The following is a 4,866-nucleotide window of genomic DNA, read 5'->3' as shown; positions in this document are numbered from 1 at the left end:
TAATCATCAATAGGAATGAGAAGGAAAAGAACAAATGTTTTTGTAAGATGCCTCTGATTAACCAAGACATAGTTACTTAACTAGAAATTAAAAGAGCTAATTTTTCTATATCTATATTGATTCTTTGACAATTTCATACATGGATACATTTTATTTTGATCATATCAAGCCATAGGAGTCCCCTCCAATGCCCTGGTGCCACCTTCATTCAACACATCTCTTTGAACTCCATTTAAACATTATTCACCTATCTAATACAAATAAACACAAATTGTTTTCCATTTAATTTATGTGTTTATTTTTATTTAATTCTGTTCATCATTAATTTAAAATTTATAATGTGGAAGTCTCTTGCATTTTGGGTTACATTTGTCCTAAATATTTTAACTGCTGTGGATGGAATTGTTTGAATGATTTCTTTCTCAGTGATCTTGTCATTGGTTTAAGTTTAGGCTGCTAATTTTTACGTACTGATTTTGTATCTTGCAGATAAATTGAATATATCCATCAGTTATAATTATCTTTGCATGAAGTCTTTAGCCATTCTTCATATAGAATTATACTTTATAATCCTCAGTGAACACCATTTAGATTCACAATTCTATTTTAAATATTTTTCTTGTCCTGAAATCCCCACTTTGGATGATTTTTTTTCTCAGCCTGTGAACAGTTCTGGCCAGGATTACTTTAAAATTATTGAGGACTAACAGGATCCTGCAGTTTGAGAACTAAATAAAGGTACCCATTCAGCTGACAATATATAGGCAAGCCCTGTGTTTATCTGTTTATTAAAAACTGTGTCCTTTTGTCGTTTATTGTCATCAAACTTTTTGAAAGTTATTGTCAGTCCCTTTTTTTAAATTGTCGCAGGAGCTAAGTGTTGTTGTCCTCCCTTTGCATTAGCTAATTTTAGGTCACTGAGAAAAATCTTGCAGAAATCATTCAGGAGAAGAAGGATCTTTTGGCCCAGGGTTTCATAGATTTTAGCTCATCTCTGTGAGGAGGTGTCAGAGAGTAGAGTAGCCTACATTGTAGGCTCCAGGAAGCAGAGAAAAACAATTGCTATGCCAGGGAGCTCTTTCTTTGCTCTATTTTATTCTTACCAGGCCCAGTGTCTATGAGACTATACTGCCCACATTCAGGGAGAGTATTCTTCTATGAATTAATCCTCTTTGCAACAGTTTTTAGATGACCATATATGTGATTTCATAGCCCCTTAGGGAGTTCTTGACCCAAACAGGGTGAAAATCAAGCTGAACCATCACAACTAACAAATTTGTTTTTGGAGATCCACTATTTACTACGTATGACTCTGCTTAGTTACTTAACTTCTCTGTACTAGTGTTCCCTTAGCTGTTAAACTGAGATATTAAGAGTAATTACTCCATAAAAACATCAAAAATGAGTTAAATATTTAAACAGCTTCAAACTGTGCTTGACACAAAAAATACCACTTATTAGTTAAAAATGTTAATGTCAGCACATGACATGAGGATAGAAGCACAATGAGAGAGCACTGCATATTCACTATTGTAAGACATTCTTACTTCAGTTTTGTAGAGAGGATTAGGAATACTTTAGATTAAAGGTTGTAAGAGTGTATTAGTACTTTATTCTGTTGGAAGGAGTCAGTACGTACAATTTTAAGCATCTTTTCAGGTACACAGTTGGTTTCATGTGAATTAACCTTTAATTTTTTATTATTATCTCTCTCTCTGTCTCTCTCTCTGTATCTCTCTGTGTCTGCCTCTCTGTCTCTCTGTCTCTGTCTGTCTCTCTCTCTTTGTGTGTGTGTGTGTGTGTGCGTGCGCGCGTATGTAGGTGAGTGAGTGTGTAAGAGAGAAAGAGAGAATATTTAAAAAAGCAAAATCTCAGAGACAAGGGCCACCTGAATGGAGGGACTAAACTTTGAATTGATTTAATGCCTTTGTTCTAGATCATCATAAAGAGAATCAACAACATAAGGGATTAAGAAAGGAAAATAAAAATTCAATTTCTGATTGTATGCATGTGATGGGCAGCAAGGGCATGTATACCCCGAGTCATTATTCAATTTAATAGTATTGCAATTTTCATTTTTATTAGGTTACCATTATTATTAAATAGAACATTTTCCTCTAGTAACTATGCTGGGAATATTTTCCCTCTTACAAAATGGATTGTTTGACTCTCACAACTGTTGCTTAAATATTCAAAGCCAAATTTCATTTGCTTTTATTAAATTTGTAAAACTTTACAACCTATAACTAACAGAGTAATTTATATAGATCTTCTTACTTTTATGTTCAGATTGAATTTTTGTTACTTCAATACTATTTGATTACTATAAAATTATTATAAAAATACTATAAAATTACATTTTATATTAACCAGCTAGTAAAACACAAGAGAGTATAGGGACCATAATTTTCTATATGCTACTCAACATGTCTTCTGATTCTGCAATATTATTCTTATTTTCATTTTATTAAAAATAAAATTATCCTATAAACAAGTAGAAAAATTTAAGCATATTTTGTGTAATATGATAGATGATACTTACAATAAAAGTATTTTCCTTTTCATTGCTTACTCTTAGAATATAACTGCTTGAGCTAAATAATGACAATTATTATATATGTTGTTGCAGTTGTGTTATTGAGGAAATAGGATTCAGACAGATCCTCAGTAGGCAGAGACAGGAAAAAGACACTCTAGGTAAATAAATGCACTTTTCACTCAAACATTTCAGATACGGAAATTCCAGGTTCTTCTCCCTCTCCAAGACAGAAACTTGGTCTTTTCCCATAGAAGGAACAATTTGGCAGGACTTTTGAATCTCCTACCAGTGGCCTACTGTGGGAGGAACCTATCAGCTTCTCTGTCTGGGTCCAGATTACCCAGCATCCCTTTCAGATCACACAAAGCAGCCAGTTCTAAGGGGATGGGAGGAGCTGTCCCATCTCCACCATATAAAAGCTCCAGTCCTCTGGGCACACTCTGACACTTTGACTCCAGACTCCCCACCACAGACAAGCCCTGCAAAGTCTCTCTCTTTGTGTGCTTTGCTGTGTACACATGCTTCTGCTTTTCATAATTTCTGGCAGAGTGCTTCACATTTCTTCCTGTGCCTTTTTATTTGCTAAACTTTTGGTGTGTGGGGGGGAAGCATCTGTTTTGATAACCATAGATGACAATACCCTGTCCATATCATTTTGGTGAGAAAGATTTACCCAAAGTCAACAACACCAAAATGACAAGGGCTCAAATGTAGCTTGAGTTTTCCTGCCTTGCCCACAGTCAGGACAAATCTCTCTCACCCGCCAGTCCCACAGCCTCAGACCCGACCAAGTAAACACAGAGACTTATATTGGTTACAAACTGTATGGCCATGGCAGGCTTCTTGCTAACTGTTCTTACAGCTTAAATTAATCCATTTCCATTAATCTATACCTTGCCATGTGGCTCGTGGGTTACCGGCATCTTCACATGCTCTTTCTCATCATGGTGGCTGGCAGTGTCTCTCTGACTCAGCCTTCCACTTCCCAGCTTTATTCTCCTCCTTTTCCCGCCTACACTTCCTGCCTAGCCAATGGCCAATCAGTGTTTTATTTATTGACTAATCAGCAACACATTTGCCATACAGAACATCCCACAGCACTCAAATGGTAACACTGTGATCATTCAGGGCCTCTCTTGCATTCTGAAGGAAGGAGGCAGGGTGGTTCCAGCCATGGCTAGCCATGCTAAAAACCAGGGCTGCCGCTTTTATTTCTTCTCCTGTCTTTGAAAGGCTGGCAAGGAAATGTCCCCCCTAGATATCACTCCCTTCTCACACTAATGTTTACATATTGATGCAGAAGAGTTATTTTAGATAGTTCTCATTGAAATACACTACTGGCAGTCAGTCCCTGGGACTGATACTGATGAGTTCCTGGAATTTATTACTTTCTGTTGTCTTCAGGGAGATTTTAGGAATTCTAACTCAGATGAGGCTGAATTTCATATTTTCATCCTGGTAATCAGATATTTTTCTGTTAGCAACAGAGGTCTGCTCACACTGTATCTTTCTTCTCTATTTTTACTTTACCAGTGTGAATCAAAATGAGAGCAACTGTTAACAAGGTAGCTAGAATGTGCAAAAGTCCTTCAAGCAAGTTAAACCATTTAGTGATACTGCTAGAATTAAGTATTCCCACCAAAGACTAGTGGAAAGAGACTAAGCTTGCACTATTAAAGTAAAGCCTGGCTCTCAGTAGTATAACCCTCTGAAGCTTCACCCCAAAAAGGAATGTTTCTTTTCACAGAAAAATATGGAAGAAAATATGTACTCTCACCAGTTCACAACTGATTTTCCCTGCTGGAACTAAAGGAAATTATAAAGGCAATAGGGGTCTGTACTGATGACCCAGATCACTATGTTTAATCATTCTAGTAAATAATCAGTTATATAAATTTTTCCTGGAAATATGTGATGTCACTACTAGACAAACAGAGAATGCTAAATAAGTCTTTTTAGGTGAGTAATGATTACCTCACTTTTCAGGGCAATGAGGATGGGGGAATTAACATCCTTACCATCAATGAACCTATCTCCTCTCAAAATCCCTGTTCGAAAACAAACAGCACTAGAGAAAAATGGTTGAGAAATCCTTTCTCTGTGTCGTAGATGGTCCCAGAAAGGGTAAAATAAGAAAAACTTTTCACCTTTTTCGGTTGTCCCAAACACTTCCAGAAGACAAGACATTACCCACACTTTCCTCAAGAGATTTTGACAGACCATGAGACAATTTACCAACAAAATCCAACATCTCAGGAAGGGGACCTTTTCCAAAAAGGTACCCAGTTTATACCAGTTATACACAGATAACTTCAAAAACCGGCAGT

Source organism: Peromyscus eremicus, chromosome 14 (genome assembly GCF_949786415.1).
Source record: "Peromyscus eremicus chromosome 14, PerEre_H2_v1, whole genome shotgun sequence".
Lineage (NCBI taxonomy): Eukaryota > Metazoa > Chordata > Mammalia > Rodentia > Cricetidae > Peromyscus > Peromyscus eremicus.
This window is presented reverse-complemented; position numbering follows the sequence as displayed.